A 25,000-nucleotide genomic window follows, 5' to 3' on the forward strand; every position below is an offset into this window, starting at 1 on the left:
GGCTGGAAGGCATTTGATCATAAGGCTGTAAAAGAAGAATTGACCTGGGCTAAACAACCCCAACGGCCACTTTTGCAGGTCAAGTACATTCATATACCAGGCATATAAATGCATTACACACACTTCGCATGTGTATACAACATGCATACATGCACACACACGCAAATGGTAAGGAATGGTTAGAGTAGTGGCTAATTCTGTGAGTTACATCTATTGTGATGCATTCGAATCAAGATTGAATCATCGGTCGGGAAAAATGATTCAAGCGTGACACATATGTCCATGCTTGACAGAACTCGAATTTCACCAACTTTAATTCGGTCAGCTGAATACAAATTCACAATACAATTTTTTTTCCTACGGCGTTACACAGTCGCACGTACGCACGCACTGGGATGATATTTTCTCTGTAAAATGGTGAATGATGTGTTGTAGGGATCGCTGAGTTTATAACACGGTGGTTAGAGTTATTGGTGGCCAATAGGTGTGTATAGTAAGTTGTTTGATGTTTGTGGTGATTAGCTGTGCCTCAACTCTACATTCAAGCATCCCAGCCGTGACCATCTCGTCTTTTTTAAATATTTAGGACTGTTTTTTTTTACTTGTTTCAGTCATTGGATTCCGGCCTTGCTGAGGCACGGACTTGCAGGATTTTAGTCGAAGAAATCGACCCCCACCCCATCAGTAACTTCTTTTACTTTCTAAGTCTGATATGTATTCTGTTGTCGAACCGATAGATTACGAGGACATAAACAAACCAACGCCGGTTGACAAGCAAACAAAAAGGCATATGATATATATATATATATTGGGTGAGGGAAAAATTAGTAACCGGAATTAAATGAATAATTTCTGATTTCTCGTTATTTTCTCCTTAACTGTTTGAAATCATGATATTGCAAGTATTGTATTATCATTTTGGTTGCATCATATTTAAGAGTAAAAATCGGTCAGCTTAGTTATTGTTGAAGGCAACTTTTCCTCATCTTTAACCCGATTGTAAATGAAGTTGGTAATAAAGTATCTGGATAATTTTTGGTGCTCCCACACGTCCTGCCGGTGGGTCGTGGTGGTATGTTAGCGAGTCCCGCATGATCCACCAGCTGGTCATTTTAAAATCTTTCCTATGGGATGAGAGCTGGAATGCTCCGATTGCTATGATTTGTGATTTTGGTACATTAAGAGAACAATTTTGATACCCTAAAAATAAGAAAGTCATGGCTGAAATACCTTTGATCCTATGAAAGTGGGGTTTTCTCGGTACATTTGTCCAGAGATTCAGGTTGGAGCAAGGCCACTTCATCCACTTTCAAGTGAGGCCCGAAAGAAATCTCTTTGCACTTAGCGAATATTTCTTTCGGAGACCCTGATCAAAAATCTACTCTAAGAGTCAACCTAAGGCTAAACAGCAAGAAGAGTTGATTAACAATAATAGATTTTATCGAATTAGTACTTGACAAAATTTTCTAAACAGCAAGATGATGTCGAACTTAGCGCAATTTGAACTCGTGAAACTTTTGATCCAGTCCTCATCTCGTTTACATACCTACGGTTTTATTTGTTTGTCTATTTTTATCAATCAATTGTACTATAAATAGTAATATGAATTAAACCATATAATACGTTATACAAACCAAGATGCATTTATAGCATTGAATGAGACCAGATTGTCTGCCGCAATTGCTGTTTTCATTAAAAGTAGATAATTGAAAAAAAAAAAAAAAAATTCTACTGCTATATCGATCTAGTGGTCATCAGCAATGAATAATTATATACAACTCAAATTTTCTCAGTTCACCGTGTATGTTCGAAGTACGAATACGCTAAGAGAGCACTTCAGATATTTTAGAAGTATTGCGGTTGGTGCTGAATTAAAGAGGAGTGGTGTTTCCACTCCAACTACATAACGATTTCTAAAGATACTGGGCCTTAAATCTAAGAGAGATTCAGTATTTGACTTGTATTTATTTTATCAATCCTAGAAGGAAGCACAGAGATTGGCTTCTGTTAGATTTGAATCCATAATGTAATTGGATTTTATGGGTTAAAGTTCATAACATATTTGGAATCAAAACAACAAAATACCAAACCATTTTATCCAACACAATCGATTCTTTTAATGGAATCCCAACTACATAATTGTCTCTGACATAGGCACAGAGAAGAAAACAGTCAATTACATTACCTTCAGTACTTGACGAGTACTATATTTTATCGACTGCAGAAAGATAAAGAACGAAGATGACCTCAGCAGGATTTGAGCTTAGAACCTAAAGATAAGAAATACTGTAATATATTTTTTCTTTTCCATAGAATTTGGTGAAAGCAAGTTTTTTAAAAAAATTATTCGATAGCCTAAGAAGGGTGACTTAGAAAGCGGAATAATTGGGTAAGACTAAATGTTTATAGTATAATTTACGCTGGAGGGAAAACATGAGCGAAAAGGGTGTCTTCATGGGGGTATAGTTTACATCTGGGGGAAAAGACATGGGCAAAGGGTTGGTGTAGTATGGACAGGATGTGGTGTAATTAATGCATAACAAACTGCAGTTTACAAAGAAATGAAAATGAGAAAATAAAATGTCGCAGTGAAATATATAAACAGGAAATATGACTACCTTGTCGGAGAAGGAGTTTCTCACACCACAGACATTCGTAAATAATGATGGCAGATTTCAGGAAGATTAAGATGTAGACAGAAATACCAACAACAATGGTTTCTCTCTATTCAAACAATAAACGCTGTAAGTCGTCTCGTCTTTAAAGAAGAAATACTCCATACAATTGTACCGTATACAAAAACTGAGCAGTAAAATACAATTAATCCAGAGTCGACAAAACATAGCTATTAAGACTTGGCTCTTACAAGTCACTGTCCCATGAGGCAATGGTATATTGAATACCAAATAGTGTGATTTCCTAGTCTGAGAATAACTCCCTCCTTCTCCTTCTAGAAGTCTCAGAGGCTTCGAAAATGCTGAAGGCGGATGGCTCAGTAGTTAGCGCACGGGACTCACAATCATGCTGTAGTGAGTTCGATTCCTAGTCCGGGCTATATTTTGTGTTTTTTAAGCAAGGCACTCTATTTCACATTGCTCCAATTTACTCAACTGTAGAAATGAGTTGCGACGTAACTTGTGCCAAGCTGTATCAGCCTTTGCCTTCCTCTTTAATAACATCAGTGGTATAGAGAAGGAATGCTGGTATGCATGGGTGACTGCTGGTCTTTTATAAGCAACCTTGCCTGGACTAGTGTTTCGGAGGGGAACTTTCTTGGTGCAATCCCATGGTCATTCATGACCTAAGAGAGTCTTCTTCAGCCTTCTTCATGAGACGAAAAAAATAATAATAAAAGGGCACAGGCGTGGTTGGTGGTTAAGAAGCTTGCTTCCTAGCCATGTGGCCTTGCACAGCACCTTGAACAGGTGTTTTCTATAATAGCCTAGGAAGCACATAAGCTTGTGAGTGTATCCGGTAAATGGAAACTGAAAAGAAAGTCGATCAAATATCTTACAAACTATAGAATTTTCTCAATAAAGCCAAGAGAAAAAGATGTTCTATAAACACATTCTACCAGTATACGAAGTTTAAAATTTTTTAGTTACCTAGAAATTATGTTAAAAACTGCCGTTCAAACCGATGGGAAACACAAGGTAATCCAATAAACCAGCCTTTTCCAGTATAATATAAATATATGTAGATATGTTGCTGAGACTCCCTTCGGTCAGGACTGACCATGGGATTGCAACTAGAAAGTTACCCTCCCAGGCACAAATCCAGGCAAGGTTGTTTATAGAAGACCAGCAGTCGCCCATGCATACCGGCCTCCCATCTCCACGCCACCAATGTTATCCAAGGGAAAAGCAAAGGCCGATACATCTTGGCACCAGTGACGTCGCAACTCATTTCTACGTATATATATATATATATATACATATATATATATATATATATATATAGGATCTTTTCAGTTTGAACGGCAGTTTTTTTCTAGCGGTGTTATATGAAATTGTCACCAATTATTATAACCCTAGTACCGATCTATTGCATTTCAATCTAATTTAGGGTTAGGGTTAGGGGAAGGGTATCTTTTTTTCTTCACAAATGTAAATAAACCCAATCTGTTTCTTAAACGAGGGACATATTCATACGCACGGAATGTTTTCACCTCAATAGACGGTCATTGATTGGTTGAAATTGCAGAAATTGAAGAAAAAAAAACAACAAATATCTTACAAACTATAGAATTTTCTCAATAAAGCCAAGAGAAAAAGATGTTCTATAAACACATTCTACCAGTATACGAAGTTTAAAATTTTTTAGTTACCTAGAAATTATGTTAAAAACTGCCGTTCAAACCGAAAAGATCCTATATATATATATATATATATATATATAATATATATATATATATATATTATGTATGTATATGTAAATATATATACAGAATAAGAAAAAAGGAGAACGGTTGTTCCCTCGCACGTAATAAGTGCTCAAAATATAACATAAATCAAAGTGGTTGACAGATTTTCGTAGGCCAAGTTCCTTTATCATGGGAATACAAAATACATAATAAAGTCATCGGCTTGTTAGGTTTCAAGCGTTCCAATATTACAATCCAAAGAAAAGCAGTATTATAAAACCTTATAATCGTTTCAAGATATACGTTTGTATTGGGCGAGTTACAAATAGTCGCATTTCTCTTATCCGAGGGATGATTAATCGATTAAAATAGTTTAATAATTGAGAAAGCTTAAAATATCTTCTACTTACAAACTTGAAGTCATATCGAATAATATTATATTTAAAAAAAAATATTATAGTATTTTTAAAAAGATCGTAATGATATAGAAAGGCTTTGTGAAGTGGAAAAAGTTGAGAAGTAAAGCATTTTTGCGAATGCAAATGAAATTAATAATATTTTTAAAATTAAAATAAAATAAAGACAGTTGGATCGTTGATAATTAGAAAGAGTAAATAATTAAAGTGAGGGGAAACCATATATGCAGAATGTTAGTGGGAACAGTTTAAAAATTCACTAATATTTGTGATTTATAATTTACAATGATCATTAACTTACAACTTATATATAAAAGGTTAGTAGGTTCGAAAACGACGCTAAGCCCCTGAATTACTGAGATGCCAAAATATAAAGAATTTTATGCTTAAACTTTAAGTTGATCAAATCTAACCAAAGTGGAAGAAATTATTTTATTAATGTAAGTCGATGTATATATATATGTATATATACACACCCCATATATATATATATATATATATATATTATATATATATATATATATATATATATACATGAGGAGGAGACTCCCTTCCGTCATGAATGACCATTGGATTGTACCTAGAAAGTTACCCTCCGAGGTACAAGTCCGGGCAAGATTGTTTGTGGAAGACCAGCAGTTGCCCATGCATACACCTCTGATGTTATCCAAGGGAAAGGCAAAGGCCGATACAGCTTGGCAACTCAATTCCACAGCTGAGTTAACTGGAGCAACGTGAAATAAAGCATCTTGCTCAAGAACACAACACGCAGCCCGGTCAGGGAATCGAACTCACAACCTCACGATCGTAAGCTCGACGCTCTAACTACTAAGCCATGCGCTTTCACACACACGCACACACACACATACGCATATGTATATAATATTTGTATTTATGTACTATCTGAGTATATTCCACCGATGAAGGCAGAGCATTTCTTATGTAGAGTCAGAAATCCTGGATCTGGAATTATCCAGTAATTTTTTTTGCTAGTTTATTTTGTCTCTTTGTCTTCTCTCCTGGTGCTGGATGAACATTTAATGTGGTTTTAGAGTCAAGTTTTGGCTGCTATTTCCAGCATGGTAGTATCTCTTAGATACCCTAGATTATAATTTTAATGATATTTATTACCTTTGAAGGTTTTCATTCCCATGCTGGATACCTGATAAGATCGGTATTTAAATAACAATCTTATCCTTATTTATATAAATTTATATATATATATTATATATATATATATATATATATATAAATTTTCTGTATAGAAATCTACAACAAAAACAATTTGTGCATCAACCCCCAAATGACAAATATATATTCTTTTATTAGTTTCAATTACTAAACTGCAGCCATTGTGACGCACCACAAAAAGGTTTTTTCAGTTATACCGAACGATCAAGGTACTTATTGCAGGGAGAGCAAAGCTGAATCAGCCTATTACGGAAAGGAACATAACCCGACAGAAAGAAATACTACAAAGCAAATTTTGTTTTCTATCTATTCGCCAATTATATTGTATTTTTTAAATCTTTTACATGTTTCAGTCATTAGGCTGTACCTTGAAGAATTTTAGTCGGACGAATCGATTCCAGTACTTATTTTTTAAACCTAGTACTTATTTTATCGTTCTCTTCTGTCCAACCACTCAGTTTCGGGGACGTAAACACATCAACACCATTGTGAAGCGGTGCTGGGAGCAAACACAATGATATATATATATATATATATATATACACACACAAACACACGACAGTCCACTTTCAGTTTCTGTCTACCAAATCTACTCAAAAATCTTTGGTCTGCGTGAGACTATAGTAGAACACACTCACCCGAGGTGACTTATACTGGGCCTGAACCATGTGACTGGAAAGCAAGCTTCTTACCACACAGCTGTGCTCACGACTATGGCCCTGGGTTCGTCTTATTTTTTCAACTTTCGTTTTATCTTGCTTTTTATTTCTTCCATCCTACCACCTTTCTTTCGATCTTTCTACTTTCGTTTTCAAGTCCTATAAGATATCATTTCTCGTTAGCGTTACTTCCACACGTCTTGTCTCAATGTTGTCTCATAGCAGTAAGACCATTATTTGTATGTATATATTTTATATATATCAACTTTCATTTTCTGCTTTGTTGTTTTCTGTTAGCGTTTGCTTTTGTCATCGTCCGCTACGTTCGGTCATTTATTCCCAGCAGCTGTTACTGTTGACACCACGAAAATAAACACTCTTATAGTTAAAGCCGCCAGATTATGATCTTTGGACGATTTAAATGAGTGAAGAGCGTGTCCACATTTTGCGCATGCTTTATCCGTGTGTTCCTTCGTTATCCTTCTCTCTCTCTCATACACACATACACATGTATATATGATGTGCGCGCGTATGCACCATTGTCATTGCTCGCTACTATCGCATGTATATATATGTATGCGTATGTATGTATATGTGTGTGTATGTGTGTGGCATGAAGGCGTATAGCCTAGTGGTTAGGGCGTTACACTCACGATAGCTAGCTCGTCGGTTCGGTTCCCTGACCGGGTGATGCGTTGTGTTCTTGAACAAAGCATTTCAGCTATAAATGGGTAACCCTGTGGCAGAATATCATTCCTACCACGGGGTGGCATCATTCGGAAGCTAAAACAATGAGAAGCGCTTTGTGACGAGCGATGTATAATAACATCCAATAGTCTTGGTCGTTACCATGGTGTGTATATATATATATATATATATATATATATATATAGTATAAATGCGCCCTTTTAAAGCCTAGCCAGGCTCATGGGCCTGGTTTCAATGGTGTATGTGTTCCCTAGCTGGACGGGACGCCAGTCCATCGCAGCGTTACTCATTGTGCCGTGCAGCAGATAAACCACGTGGCTGCGAAGCATACAGTGATGGTTGCATTTATTGAAGAAGACAGTCCCCACCCTCTTCTAGAGGTGCGCAATCCAAAGGGCAGAGATTACTACAGTATGCTAGGAGAGATACCCAAATTATCAAGCGCCAAAGGCATGGGCGCCAACCATCAAAGCAACCAGTTAGTCCGCGAGTAAGTTAAACTGTTTAGTCACTGTACTTATCAAAAGGTAAGACACATCTTATAGGATGTCTCTATTTGAATTTCGAAATTGCTTCCCTTGACTAGTATTACTTTTTAACCACTCCTCACAAGAGTAATTTCAAGTTATCAAAATTAGTGTAACTAAATACAATATGTGAAGTCCAGCTGAATTTTCTTTATCCATATTGAAGACGCCTGAGAGCAATTTCTCTCAGCCGTTCCTCTATCCAGTCTTGAATGTACGCCAATGTCCCTTTGTCAAGTGCGGAGAACATATGGTCCGTGGGCTATAATTTACCCATATTTAAATTTCAAACTACTCTCTGACGAAGTCCTTTAGTTTAAGGTTTAAAGTATGAGGATCAAAACAGTAATTTAATATGTTTCTTTGAATAACCCTTATATAAGGTTAATTAAAGCATTATAAAAAATCTAGTTAATTAATGCATTCTTAATTAATGTTGCTTAGTGTAATTGCGTGCATAATCTATGAATTAATAAAATCAAAGATTCATTATTTTCCTTAGCACAGACATGACTTTACAGGTTCTTGACTCACTTATAATTCACCTTTGGTATAAAAAATTCTTCCCATTGCGTGCTCTGTCAGGAGTAGGGAAACCTCCGCCCGCAGGCGCAATTACGTCCGCGAACCGATTTTATTGCGCCCACAGGCTGGTATACTCGTATGCACAAAATATAATTAATTTTTCAGTTATAAAATTTATACAATACTCGTATGTCTCTTTGCGACATAGGTCGCGTTTCCACTTTGACTTTAAACGGTTAGACTCGAACAGAAATCGTCCGGCAATTGCCATTTGAATGAAAATTTTGTTTTCACTATAAAACACATATTGCTAGGTTTGTACCACCCTCTTGAGACCCAACTGCACTCTAGCTGAAAGATATAGAATACCTCATAAATAATATAAACGTCCTAAATTCGGTGGCGGCGTTAATGAAAATGTTACGTGTTAATTTAATGTGTTAAACGTATCTTTATTAATGTATATCGAATTATACACAGCTATATACAAGATTTACACAGATATGAGTTAGAACTTGTGACCCGCCCGCGGACCTTTTTTTGGGAAATTTTTGCCTGCCGCACTAAAAAGTCTCCCCATCCCTGCTTTATGTACTCGTTAAAACTGGTAGCGATAGGTGCAAAATTTTCCTTAAACCAGTGTATTTGTTCTAAAAAGAAAAAAAAGAAGAAAGAAAATGATGGGATGCACGTTGGATAGTGTTGCCCGGAAGACACTAGTTCTGAAAATAAAATGAGAGAACCGTGTCCTGAGTTTTTTACAACTAATGTAATTAAGTCCAGTTTAACCTATCCAACCAACCTCTGAGGAGGGGGGAAAACGTACACAGCAACATACAGGTGATAGAGGCGAAGGAGGGTATTTCTTTGTTGCTACGTACAATACTTATCTAGTAAACATCAAACACAAACACCTTATCACCTATGTACTACTTTTTTCTTTTATTGAAATACTTCAAGTAAACCATAAAATCAGGTTCAACAAGAGGACAAGTGTCTATCTTAATGATTTTTTATATTTATTTTATTTTAGTTTATTTATTTATTTACTTTTTTGCTAAGACAAGAAAATTGGTGATTCACGGTCTGTGTTTCGGATCTATTGATGTGCGTGACTGATAATGTGATAGACAAGAGATAAATCGACATTAATGTTTCTAAATTGTTTCAAAGTGGAAGAAGTTTAGTTTTGTCGTGAGAAAAATAGGAAAGTATAACTTGTAGAGCTGTTCCCTTCATGTTTGTGTCAGAGAGAGAGAGAGAGAGAGAGAAAGAGAGATTCTCTGACAGTAGTGAACAGATTAGACAGTAGTGTTTCTAAACAGTTATAGAAAAATGTCTGAATATTTGTAATGATTTCAACATAAGAAATAATCACATGAGGTGTTAAATACAGTGATGAGCTACATATATATATTGCAGCTCACCTGCGACGGACTGGCGTCCCGTCCAGGTGGGGAACCTATACGCTAAGAAAATCGGGAACCGGCCCTATGAGCCAGGCATGACTTGAGAAGGAACAAACAACAATTGCTTTCTGAACGTGTAATATTTAACTCATTGTTCTCAAAAGATTCAAAATAGAAACGATAATGATTTAAATAAAAAAAGATAAGTGATGACGTACTTAAGAAAAGGATGGGTCTGAATAGTTTCAGTATGAGTGGAAGTAGGAAATGATATTATCTTTTATCTTTTAGTTGTTTCAGTCATTAGACAGAGGCCACGCTGAGGCACCGCCTTGAAAAATGTTGTTGAACGAATCAGCCTCAGTACCTATTCTTTTTAAGACCTGTACTTATTCCATTGGTCTATCTGGTCGCATCGCTAAGTTAGAGGGAAGTAAACACATCAGCACCAGTTATCAAGCGGTGATGGAAGACAAACACCCACACACACATAGACTTCGTCGGAGTTAATATTATTTCACTGTGACCCTCGAATTTTGTCGATCTGAGTATTGCAACACCAATGTGACCTACCGACTCGACCTTCTTCTTCGTCTCGTCTTCGGTTTTAACGACCGGGTACAGTACAGTAACTCTTCCCTCGACTAATGGACGGAGATAAGGTCCCGATAGGACTAGTTCTAGTTTTCCTCTGTGGACATAAGGAAACCCGTTCCGTTTTGGGCGTTACATATATTGATGGCTCCGTTTTATTTCTTTCTTGAATGTACTAAACTACGATTATTTTGTTAAAAATTGCAAAATATGTGTTATTCTCAATTTGTTCACATTCAAAAGTGTTATTACAAGCAAATGCAAAACTATGAGCTTGTCCGCAGTTTAGATGCCAACGAAGACTTTTCTGTGAGCGCATTCTGGTTGTTAAGCAAGTCGTCAATTTCGCTAACTTCACTAATATTTATATTATATAAAAAAAAAAAAAAATAACGACGGAAGTAAAATTATTTTACCAGGTTGTTAATATTTTCTTAAATCATATTTGTGTTCTTTTTTTCTTTCTTTTGCAAAAGGTAGGATCTTTGCTTGTTTAGTGGGGTGTTACACTGGTATGCTTATTATTTCTTTATTGCCCACAAGGGGCCAAACATAGCGGGGACAAACAAGGACAGACAAAGGGATTAAGTCGATTAGATCGACCCCAGTGCGTAACTGGTCCTTATTTTATCGACCCCGAAAGGATAAAAGGCAAAGTCGACCTCGGCGGAATTTGAACTCAGAACCTAACGGCGGACGAAATACGGCTACGCATTTCGCTCGGTGTGCTAACGATTCTGCCAGCTCGCCGCCTTTACACTGATATACTTGTGTTGAATATTAGTTGAACATATGTAACTTTTCAAAATAAATTTCTTTTGTTAAATATGCGAGAAAAATTAAAAGAAACTTAGCACTCACCTTTCCTGAGCTAATTATAAACAGATTAATAAAGCCCATCTAAATCTTGAAAAATATCCGCACTAGCTAATCCATGACGGAACCGTATTGCTAATGCAAGAATAAAAAACAACCTCTTTCTATTATAGGCACAAGGCCTGAAATTTTAGGGAGGATACTAGTCGATTATATCAACCCCAGTGCTTGACTGGTACTTATACTATCGAAAGGATGAAGGGCATAGTCAACCTTGGTGTGTGAACTCAAAGCGTTAAGACGGACGAAAGCATTTTGCCTGGTGTGCTAATGGATTCCACCAGCTCATTAAGGTGGGAAGCTAGCAGGATATTTTGCATGTCGGACACAAATGCTTAGCGGTAGTTCTTCTAGTTCCGCTGTGGCTGACTTTTCCTTTCATCCCATAGTGGTCAAGAAAATAAGTACCATTTGAGCACTGGGATCGATATAATCGATTCCGCCCCATTTTAAAATTCCAGGCCTTGAAAGAAAAAAAAAATGGATGGATGAAAGATAATGTTAACCCTAGCGGGATGTGAGCTTAAAATATAAAGTGCCGTAACAAAATCGCAAGGTATTTTTTTTTTTTTTTCCAATGCTTTAACAGTTCTGCCAGCACGAACGTTAGATGGAATGCTATTCAGTATTTGTTTCAACTCTCTACACTGCTTTCAAACCCACTGAAATCAATCTTATCTTTCATCTTTCGATATCGATATAGACGTAACAGCCCAGGGTGGTAGTTTGGCAGAACGATAAAGACGGCGGACTACGTACCTTGCGAGGTTTGTTCCAGCTCTTTGCATCCCGCGTTTAAATCTTAATGCGTCACCCGGTTTTACATCATCATCGGCACCTAGGGTGTTTTTAGCAGAATCCAGTAGCATAGCCTGGTTCTAAAGTTAGTGGGTAGCGAGCACGTGAAAAGAAAGGCGTCGTGACACGGGTTACAGACAAAATCCCACTCGGATAAAACCTTCTCAGTTACATTTTTTTCTGTTTTTGAACTTTAATATCATGTAAAACCATTAAAATTAGAAGAAAAATATAATTTAATTAATTCATTACTGAAGTAATCATGAAAAATATTATAATCTTTCTTTGTGTCGTTTTACTCCATATAATTATTGTGTTGTGTACTCGAGTACTGTAATCCCCCATGTACAGGTACTCAGGTAGACAAACAATGATTATGTGGAGTGAACCAACGCAAAGAAAGATTATGATATTTTTCATGATTACTTCAGTAACAAATTACTTAAATTATATTGCAATGCTATTAAAGTTCAAAACCAGAAAAAATATGAGGAGCTCTTGTCGTATTTCACACTTTAGCTTAGGGGGTTTTGTCCGAGGGGTTTCGTGCAGGTTTTTTTTTTAATCTGAAGGGATGTTTCATCCTGGGGGTACATGTTTTGTCCTGGGGGTGCGTATATGTCATGGGGGTGGTAGTAGTGGTGGTGGTGGTGGGAGGGTTGTCCTGTGTAGGATGTTGTCCTACACTCCTGTGACACATACCAAACAATTTTAAACTCATTTCTCTTATATTACGCGTAATACTTCATTAGTGATAATATACGTAATTGTATCCTACATTCATTAAGTTCATGTTTCAGTAAAAAATATCATTATGCATGAAACTTACAACTAGTGATATAGGTGTGACGCGACAATGATGAAACTCCACGGGATCGTCCAGTGTCGAGAAGTTATGACGTCGGGATCTGTTTTGGTTCTTCAGGTGTCAACCGCCACCAACACATCACAGGAGATTAAGCATACAGTACAAAAACACGGGAGGTTGGTCAAATAAAGTCTCCAGAAAGATCTTCCAGGGCCCTACAATTATCAAAAAGAAAAAAAAATGAGATGCAATTTTTATCGCACAAGTGAACAAGAGTTAAAAAAAAATTGAAAAGGCACCAATTTTGAAAAATGTGCTAAGGGGAGCGGTCGTTCCACTTGCTCCCTTATTATTTACGCAACTGACAGAGCCCATTCTATAGTAATCATCCACAGTAAGTCAGGTCTCCAGTTCGAAAAAATTAAGTCCACTCCTTTTCCAGTGTCGGATGCCTTATAAAGACTCATGGGCACTTGAAGACAAATATAGAATACAAAAACAAAAAAGACAAAACATCAAAAGAAGTGTTCTCAGTCCAAGTGAAATGAAGAGCTGTACACGATGTCAAGTGATAGTCAAGTAAAAGATCATTTAGAGTAGTAACTGTTACTGTTTGAGGAGTAGAGTTACGGAGACAAAGATCTGTTTCCGGCTCATAAAAGTCCCTTTTCATACAACCAAGATTATATCAGATGTTACTGTAATATATACTTAAGTTGTGTGTGTGTGTGTGTGTGTGTGTGTGTGTGTAGGTGTGTACGTGTGCGCGTATCTATGTATGTAAATTTTGTGCGTAAGCACGTATGTTTGTATATTTGTATATATGTTTGTGTGTGCACGAATGTATTTATATATTTGTATATTTGTCTGTCTGTCTATTTGTACACTGTACGCGTGTGTGTTTTTATGTGTGTGCATGAATATGTATGTATGTATGTTATATCAGATCACGTTGAACAATGTTGCTAATATGTAATCCGGTACAATCTGTCACACGGTTGGTTCGTTGGGTTTCTATGGTCTTTGAATCCATTCCAAGTGATGTCATGGTAGCCCTTATGCCGTATTTAAACCTCCTTTTAGGTTTACACCGATTGCGTTTCTCTTCTGTAAGCTCGCCATAAAACTGATGTTTGGGTGTGCGTTCATCCGCTATTCGAATAATATGGCTAGAACATCTCATTTGATTTTTCAGAATCATTGATTTAATTGAAGTGTTGCCTGAAGACGCAAAGGCATCTGTGTATGGAGTACCAAAGCTCAATTTAATATCTAAAATGTGGCAAAGGTATTTTTGTTAGTATCGTTCTAACAACTTGAAATGTCTTTCATAACACGTCCATGTCCATGTTTCAGAAGGATACAACAAGGATGGTAAGACAAACGATTTGTAGAGAGCCAATTTTGTTATTTATGTCACTGGCACCAAATGCGTGACTCCAAACCACCAAATGATTGTGTTACCCTTTTAATTCGCACAGGTATTTCTGTGTCCAGATTTTCATCATTTTGCACAGAGCTTCCTAGGTAGATGAAAGAGTCAACAACCTCAAGTAACTTAACCATATTTACAACCGTTTTTTTTTTCTAGCCAAAATCATCCAAAGCTGAGTCAAATGCAGATACAAGAGACTGCAATCCTACTTCAGAGTGACTGACTAGATCGCAATCGTTAGCGTATAAGAGTTCCCTAATGATTGAAGCAAAAGTCTTTGCTTTGAATTTCAGTCTGACCAGATTAAAAACATTCCAAATTGTTGGATATTTTCTGTTAATACCCTCCTCGGAGTTTTGAAAAGTGTGTGGCAGCACAGCAGTAAAGTATTTTGAAAAGAGGATATTTTTCACTAATTTTTTTTAGGTCACCTATGTAGTTGCGAGCGGATGTAGACGTCCTCTCAGTCATTTCACTATCGATCCAGTAGAGCATCCATTATGTGACAGCTGGGGAAATTGAGATTTGCGCGAGCAAGCGGTAAACGCACATCACAGCTGAGTAGAGTGGAGTAACTTGAGATGTAGGACGCGCCATCTGGTCTAGGAATTGAACCAACACCCTAATGAACACTCCTAACTCCTTGAGCTCGCGACTTCATTTCATTTTTTTTTTGTACATCTATATATTTTATATTTTAAAATCAATACTGAATATGTATATCGTATTGAAGTGGAGGCGCAATGGCCCAGTGGTTAGAGCAGCGGACTCGCGGTCATAGGATCGCGGTTTCGATTCCCAGACCGGGCGTTGTGTGTGTTTATTGAGCGAAAACACCTAAAAGCTCCACGAGGCTCCGGTAGGGGATGGTGGTGATCTCTGCTGTACTCTTTCACCACAACTTTCTCTCACTCTTACTTCCTGTTTCTGTTGTACCTGTATTTCAAAAGGGCCGGCTTTGTCACTCTCTGTGTCACGCTGAATATCCCCGAGAACTACGTTAAGGGTACACGTGTCTGTGGAGTGCTCAGCCACTTACACGTTAATTTCACGAGCAGGCTGTTCCGTTGATTCGGATCAACCGGAACCCTCGTCGTCGTAACCGACGGAGTGCTTCCAATCGTATTGAACTATCACTTACGCCGACCTCATGTTTACAAGGCGCAGGCTAATTTTCTGGGTCATTAAAAGAAAAAAAAAGCATTAGTGTCATTATGTTGGATAAGAGGTATCAGTATTTATTTCTTTAGAACATTTAACGCTGTTCTTATTTTGTGGTGCGTATTCTTTTATTCTTTTACTGGTTTCTCAGTATGCATTGAATGAGTGTTTAATTTTGTGACTGCAATGTAAAGGATCAATCTCATTTATTGTTTAGCCTTAAGTCAGCTTTCTCATCTCATTTTCAGACAATATTCTCAGGATTATATTATCTAATGTTTCCTTTATTTTGAAAATGCTAGGTTGTAATTTGAGGGGAATTTGACTACTATTTGTAGCATGCAAAAAATTTGAATTCTATATTCCAACATCCTGTGGTCGAATTAAATTTTCATCTCTTCAGAATCAATGTAAGAGGTCTCGATTTGACCGTAGCATAGTTAATTTTGGGCGCAATGACTTGCTGGTTCACCAAAACTTAAGATGAAAATCTCACCAAACCAAACCTACCATTTAAATGTCTAAATATCTTATGTGAGTTGTTATATAAGTTTATAAATTTCAGGACTACTAACGTCAGTTTTAGAGGTTTATTTACAATAATTACATTTACATAAGAATTTCAGCAGACTTCATCACTGATAATCATCAGCTGTCTTTTCGTAATTATATACATAATAGTTCAAGAATAAGACACTTGATGAAAACTGGAGATCACACCAATTCAAACATCGTGTAGATATGAATATTGTAAATATATAGTCTGAAGTTGATAATTCGGTAAAAGATAGTTTAATAAACATAACCATTAACATCGTATCTAAAGATAGGTGTTTCCTGTCCTTTCTTAACGTCTGAAAACTGGATTAAATTTAAACACAATGGACCCTCAAATAGTTTATGAGAATCAGAACACCAATCAAATCCGCACATTCTATTAACATTATATATGATGCAAACGCTTTGTAAACTCATAGAACATCAGTCTAATTTATATTACGTTCTTGATGCGCAAGACATACAAGCCATATCTCATTTAAACCACAGTTTTCTTTCTGGAGAAAGGAAATACACAGACAATGTATGTAGCCCGATACATCCTTAAGAAATACATAATGAACGATTCATGGCTCGAATGCCTTTGACCCTAAGCTTTCTCTATCAAAGCTGACCTGGGGCTAAACAACAACAGCTCCTACAAAGGCACACCAACAACATTCGAACATCACGTATATCAATAGCAATACTATCTGAGCTGTGATGCATGAAATTACGACATTAGATTTCCTAAAGGCCAAATAAGAGCATTTATAGCTCGAATTTCAAGTTACACATTGAACTGATACACTGAATAGGAAAACTAATCTACAAGCTAAAAGGTCATTATTTAATATTCCACTACACCTTCAACTTGCCCACTGTATAGACCACCTAACTAGTGTGGAGTCATTTACTAACACATTCCAAGGTATCTGATCCGTAGACAGGATGTCTTCTTACTCTGCTTTTCTTACTGCTATTAATTACAATAGCCTCTGCTTTTTTGGAGACAGCTGATCTCAGGATCTCCACCCAGGGCCATCTCGGTCACACTCGTCTCCACTCCTCTCGCCACTTGAATTAAGTCTATCTACCCCTGGAATTCCTTTTCTTGCCAGTCATTTTCAAGACGATATCAACTATACTGAACATACTAGTCTCTGAGGGTCTGCGAAGGCAATAAATACAGTTCTTTCTTCCAGATTTAACTATTAAAAAAGTTTTAAACAATAAAAATCTGATCAGCTTATAAGTCAACATAGGAGTTTCTATCATATAGCTTGACCTGCTAGAAATAGCAACCAAAACTCCATTAAATCACTATTAGTAATCATTAAATAAAAATATCTGGAGACTTGAAACAGACATTGCCAGTCATTCCGAGACGAACAAGATCTGATGAAATAAAAGCGTGCATTAAGTTTTCAGACCTATCGAATAAAGCACTTAATTTCTCCTTCAATACTATGTGCGATCTTTATTACATGGGGACCAATGTGTAAAACAGTTTTCAACCTGGATCCTCCAATTAGGAAATGGGAAAGTACCATTTGGTGGGTATGGTGATATCAGTTTGGCTCATATTGCTGTCATGGTGAATTCCCCAGCTGAATTGAAGAACAGGGTATTTCCAACCTTAAGTAATAATTATAATTCACATAAATGGTTGTGTGAAAGGGCAATTCTTGCTCCCCCCCCCAAAAAATGAGACAGTAGCAAAGATTAACCATGAATTAAAGAATAAAATTCCAATAATCATTAAGAAGTATAAGTCAGTTGATTCAGTTCTTGACGAAAATCAAGCTGTCCATTACCCAACAGAGTTCCTTAATTCTCTTGAGCCTCCTAGAACTCTTCCACATAAATTTTTTCTGAAGGTAGGAGTCCCAATAATGCTTCTAAGAAATTTAGATCCTCTTAAATTGTGCAATGGGACAAGGTTGATTGTGGAGATCCTCATTCTTAACATTTTATTAAAATAAAACCGACTTATTTAAAAAGAAATTTATAGGTTTTCATTAGAGAGTGGAAGGAGAGCACGTGATGTCAGTGATGCACGGAGAGAAATACGTAAATTGAGAACATGGTGAAATATGAGAAAAGGGATATTAAATAAAAAGACAAAAACAGAAGGGTTAGTAGGGATAGAAGGTAAAGGTAAATCTAAGCATAAAGGAATGGAAGAAAAAAGAATGAAAATAAAAAAAAAATTGAAAAGTTATGGTAAGCAACAGTAATGTATTAAACAGAGATAGATTAAGCCAGTATGCGTAACGGTGCGGATAGAACAGTATGAAAACCCTGAAAGAGACAAAATTAATTATTTATCAAATTTACTGGAACACAGTAAAAATATCTAATAGTCAGGAAGTAGATAATAGTCGTAGAATTTAATGCTAGAAAAAATTAGTAAAAGTTGTAATTAAAGAATCACATATAATAATGTAGAATGTATTTTTGTCCTTATTCACCCGTGTAGAAGGTGATTGAAATGATGGAGTGGGGTGAGAAATCTGAGACGTAACATGTAAGTGAAGGAATGTGAAATAATTATCACCAAAGTGAGTACTAGTGAAAATGTTTTACAGTGCTTGGAGTTGCAGGTATTTTGATGAAGGGGAAAATAAAACATTTTGTCAGAAATTTTGCGAGAAAAATGTTTTCACATAATTTCACAATTTACATCCAAAAGAGATACAAAAACAGAAAAAAGGAAGAAAAAGACAGGAATAGAGTTGAAACCAAAACATCGTTAGTTCAATATTCAATGCTATCGTTCTGGAAAGGAAATGAGGTGCGTCTCTCTTAAGAAGCGACCAACAAACTACGAAACAATTCCCCCAACTAATTTTTCCTATAACTGCGGCCTACCACGAACTATCTGGGACACAGCAGCAGATAGTTCTTACATCATTTTGCATATAATCAGAGCGATTTAGCTTGCATCGGGCCTCATTTGGAGTACGCGGTATTGACAAGTCACCAACATGACGAAACATCGATTCTGTCGTTCCTGAATGGGATCTGATGCGAGTTATCTCACTTGTCTTTGTCTTTCAGTTACTTTAACACATGGCATATGAAGAAAATATATTCTCTTACGCCTTTACGCAGAGCCTTCCCACGAACGAGCAAAATAAAACTTGTGTTGTGCGTGTTCGATATTGTTTATATTCCTCGAGAACTCATATTTGAAAGTCTGTCTGTCTGTCTGTCTGTCTGTCTATCTATCTATCCAATTACTCCCCCTCTCTTACTCTCTTACACTTTGAACTCTATACCAAACTATATTTAAAGAAGATTTCAACGAAAAATCTCCAGACGATGTTTCTGATACCCAGGCAAAAGATAAACTGTTTTTACTTCAAATTTTCATAAATTTTTACTGATATTTGATAAGGTGAGATTCATCATCAAAACCGTAATATTTTCTTTATATAATTTTAAGAATCATTTTATTAAATTCTGTCTTTGTGCAGCTGATGATTGCTCTGCATTTTAAATTGATGTAATGATTGCTTTGTTCAATTAAATGGAGTTGCAAGAAACGAGCGTACTGCATTACCTCTGGATATCCTTGTTGCTTATTTTGATTTTAATCACCTTACTTTGAAATTGTATGAATAATACCGTACTAAATCCTGGTGCCTCAACTGAAGTACCATATTCATCTGAATCTAAATTTTTGCTGAACTCATTTGTATCTCCTTAAACGATGATGATGACGTATATATATGTATCTGGGCATATATATATATATATATATTAATATATATATATATATTATATATATATATATATATATATATATACCCAGATACATATATATACAAATTCATCATCGTTAAGGAGATACAAATGAGTTCAGCAAAAATTTAGATTCAGATGAATATGGTACTTCAGTTGAGGCACCATATATATAGATATATATATATATAATATATATATATATTATGTGAAATAGAAAGATGAATAATCTTGTAGTAGATTAATCATTCACCAATAATGTTTTATTATATATATATATATACACATACATATATGTATACATACATATATGTATGCATATATATATACGTGTGTGTATACATATATATATTATATATATATATATCTATATATATATATATATATATATATACATATATATTTATATATATATATTATATATATATATATATATATCTATATATATATATTATATACATATATATTCATATATATTTATATATATATATATTTATATATATAATATATTTTATATATATATATATTTATATATATATTTATATATTATATTTATATATATATTTATATATATATTTATATATATATATATATATATATATATATATTTATATATATATATATATATATATATATATATATATATGTATTGTATGTGTGTATTTATGTACACACATACACCCCCCTTAATTCCTGGTAGGAACATTGTATTTCAATATGCAATCATAATATACTGTCAAATATATTTTAAGTCTTATAAGTCAATACTGATTGTGTCCTACCTGTGTTAGCAGTGCGATTCGATCAATTTAAAAAGTTTTTCTTCAGAAATTAGAGCCAGCACTGAAAGTTATGACATTTCTTTTATGAATGTATGTTTGTAAACAATGCAATCGAAGATAGGAAAAAAAAAAAAGAAAAAAGGAAATGGGTGTATGTGCATATTCCAGTTGTTGCTGATATACCAATTTTACATATCGAAATAAGATTTAGCTGCTAGCTCTAGCAGAACGAGCGACCACGAGCGACCATTGAGGGTAAATAGGACTTATTGCTAAGTACAGAGAGGTGTACATATTTTTGCTGTCTACTTGAATGATAATGGTGATACGCACCATTAATAGAATGGGATGCGGGTGGGTGGTTATCAGAAACATTAACATTTAGGGTGGAAAAATAACCATGTAAGGTAATTTAGTGGTAGGAAACGAACGCAAATAACGCTTAGTACCAGGGTGAAAATGAAAAAGAAGTAGTACTAGGGTCGATTCGTTCGACTAAAACTGTTCTAGGCGGTGCCCCAGCAGAGCCGCAATCTAATGACCGAAACAAATTAAAAGATAAAACATACATACATACATAAGTGTATATATATATATAAGTGTGTGTATATATATATATATATATGATAAGAAAAAGGGAGGAAGAGAATTCCGATATTATCTATATATATATATATATATATATATATATATATATATATGTACGCACGACTAATCAGTCCTCCCACCAAAAGTATCAAACTAACAAATAAATTGTATTCCTCTCCCGCTTTCTCTATCTCCCTTTCTATGTCTCTAATTGTCTATTTTATCTCCTTGAGAAAGATAAGAGAGAAAGAAAGAGGAAGATAGAGGGAGAGAAGCAGGGGAGAGGGTGGCAGAAAGAAAGAAACAGAAGTAAGGAAGCAACAAGTCATTATGAAAAAGACGGTATCTTTTCGAGTATGAAATGAAAGCCGAGTTAATTCGTATAAGAAACAAATAAAAACTACTCAGATACAAAAATAGTAGGGGAATAGTGAGAGAGAGAGGGAGAAAATGGTTTTTAGATCAGTCCCTCCATATGTTTAATGTTTCACCTGTTAGCGTTAGTGATATAGGGACAGAAGGGAGGTAGAAGTAGAGAGAATATGTAATAGCATGAAAATTGGGTTCACCACAGGAGTCCTTGCTAAGCTATACGCACGCGCTCGTGCACACACTCACACACACACACAGTATGTATGTACTTAGGTGTGTATGCATGTTTGTATTTATATATGTATGTATGCGCGCGCGTGTGTGTGTGTATGTGTGTATATATGTATGTATCTTCTCTTCTATTTTTAATTATTCAATGCTTTCCTGTAAGGAAGGAGCTGTTTCTGATAAAGATGTAAAAGTCCCACCGTTGGAATGAAAGCGTGTTTTCACATTTTATCCATTAGAATTCTTCCTCGATGGAGGTTAGTTGAGTTCTAACAGAAGAACCAGAAGCTCCATTAATGGCATTTGGATAATAACAATGATAATTGTTGCGTATTGAACTTTTGGAACGTCTTACTACTCTTTACCGAGGACCTCTGTAAAGTGCGGTGTTAGCCGGTTTCTTCATTTGCTGAAGAGCCTACTAGCATTTCAATACATACATACATACATACATACATACATACATACATACATACATACATACATACATACGCGCACGCACGCACACACACACACACACACATACACACAACACACACACACACACACACACACACACACACAGAGGAGAACTCAACGACTGGAATTTAAGTATTACATTTGATTCTTTAATTACGATCATTTCAATACTACATGGAATATACATTTCAAGAATATCAATAGGATCTTTTCTATTTGGTTGCATGTGAGGAAATTTCAAAGTTTATTGAAAATTTTAAAATTTAGTTATTAATGTATTTTTCCAAGCTGAATCGCTGGAGATATTTCACTCTTTTCAGATAAAAATTTTAAAAAAAGTTATAGAGGTCTAAAGGTTGATAATTTTCACCCAGTCAGAAAACAGGATTTGGAAGCTGTCATTTTGTGCATGACAGCATGTGTTGTCAACTGTAAACAAATGAATTACTGGCGGAATTCTGCTTTACGCATGCCATATAATCCCTCATAACTTATTTTTATTTTTTGGTATTTTCAGAAAATTTTTACGTATTCTACACACGGGAATTCATACAATTATGCAAAAACCAAAACAAAAAATTAGGGGTCGTGATTTAAGGCCTATTTAGCTGTTATTTTTAACACATCTCACCACCGCAATGAATAGAATATATTTGTCAACACATGCTTTCTCGCAGACAAAAGAGTTCTCATGCTTGGCTTATTACTATGGAAACAGGTATAAATGTATGTCTGTGGCTTACAACTGGTTAAAATCATCCAAAATTTGTTGATTTATGGCGAAAACGAACTTCATGGCATTGATTAACATATAAAACTATATCATTACACTGAATATGAAATCAATACGAACAGAAATTGAAGAGATTGAAAATTGGCCGCCAAATAGAAAAGATCACATTAATATTATAATAAGCATAAATGAATGCATGTATCATGATATATGAATATAAACTATGTGCATATCCTCAAAAAGTAAAAAGTATATATATATATAGGCGCAGGAGTGGCTGTGTGGTAAGTAGGTTGTTTACCAACCACATGGTTCTGGGTTCAGTCCCACTGCGTGGCACCTTGGGCAGGTGTCTTCTACTATAGCCTCGAGCCGACCAAGGCCTTGTGAGTGGATTTGGTAGACGGAAACTGAAAGAAGCCCGTCGTATATATGTATATATATATATATATATTATATATATATATATATCTATATATATATATATATATATGCGTGTGTGTGTTTGTGTGTCTGTGTTGTCCCCCTAGCATTGCTTGACAACCGATGCTGGTGTGTTTATGTCCCCGTCACTTAGCGGTTCGGCAAAAGAGACCGATAGAATAAGTACTGGACTTACAAAAAGAATAAGTCCCGGGGTCGAGTTGCTCAATTAAAGGCGGTGCTCCAGCATGGCCGCAGTCAAATGACTGAAACAAGTAAAAGAGTAAAAGAGTAAAAGAGAGAGTATATATGGTAGTGTTCATCGCAACTTTAACGTGGGTGTTCTCTGAGAACCGACGATATAACTATTTTAACACCTAAGGGGACATCTCCAGTTGGCTTATTCAGTGCGCTCTCACACTCAATATTCATTGCAAGCGGGGGTGAACTCCTGCCACTGAATCACCTGATTTCGATTTTATCGTATCACTTTCGATAAGACTTTCGCCAGACACGGCATTAGCCTACAATACACAGAAAATAGTGTCATGCAATTACTGACTTTGTAACTAGCAAAATTCTTTGCTTACCGCGAAATCCACAAATTATTTAAAATTCTCTCTCTGTTTATTTCCTCGTGTTCCTTTCTTTTGAAAAGCGTAGGCTCGAAACGTAAAAGACTTTCTCACCTTCACGAGCGACAAACTAATACACCTGCTTGTCGTTTATACACCTGTCTTCGTCATTTGCTTTTCTATAAATTTCAACCACACACACACCACACACACACACACACACACACACACACACACACACACACATGTATGTATATATAGTTTGACGCTCGGGAAGGTGAGGAAGTCTTTTATGTTTCGAACCTACGCTCTTCAACAGAAAGGAATACGAGGAAATAAACAGAGAGAGAATGAAACTTTTGGAGTTAGCGGTCGAGACGACTTGTGAAGTCAATAGAATACAACGCTCCCGTGGGTGCAAATTATTATTCTTCAATGTAAGTTCTGAGTGGTGGTCTTTTACGTAGGTACGGGAAATGCAGGCTCACATTATCTAGTGTGCTCCTTTTCTGGACGACGGAAGGCTGTAGTTTAAGGGATTTTTGGTGCTATTTCTAGCAGACCGTGTGACCTCGTAGTGACTCCCTCGGAGTCTCGTTTCGGTTTTAATTTCAATGGTAAATATTGCAGAAGAAATAATTGCTCTAATGGCAGTAGTGATAACAACTCGTAGTTGTTATGATGATGATGAATATGATGATGTGGTTTTTAGTTGTAGTAGTAGTAGTAGTAGTAGTTGTTGTTGTTGTGATGATAGTTTAGTTGTAGCAAAGAACAATAAAATGGAAGAGAGTTCGCCAGAAGGCAGGACGGGGTGTAGTAGAACGAATAAAATGTTTGCAGTGGAGTTATAGAAGAAATTTATAAGTTTAATAGCTACTGTGAGGAAATAATCTATTGTTTCAGGTTAATGTCCTTCGTCAGAGAGTAGGCAAAATAAATGAGGATGTTTTTTAGGAAATCGACCAAAGCAACAACATTCTCAGGTAAAGGGCAACGTACCGAAATGTCGGGTGATTCACTTTTCATTGAAAATGAATTTCTATAAACACTTCTAGTAATTAATTATTGATAGCATAGACC

At 35.8% G+C, this 25,000-nt stretch overlaps 1 protein-coding gene across 1 annotated transcript in view; it reads left to right on the top strand.

Annotated features, from left to right (window-relative positions):
- LOC115216330 (hydroxysteroid 11-beta-dehydrogenase 1-like protein) overlaps positions 1 to 25,000 on the top strand; it is a 187,044-nt gene that overhangs the window by 738 nt on the left and 161,306 nt on the right. The gene's annotated exons all lie outside the window — the stretch shown is intronic.

Source organism: Octopus sinensis, linkage group LG10, assembly GCF_006345805.1.
Source record: "Octopus sinensis linkage group LG10, ASM634580v1, whole genome shotgun sequence".
NCBI lineage: Eukaryota > Metazoa > Mollusca > Cephalopoda > Octopoda > Octopodidae > Octopus > Octopus sinensis.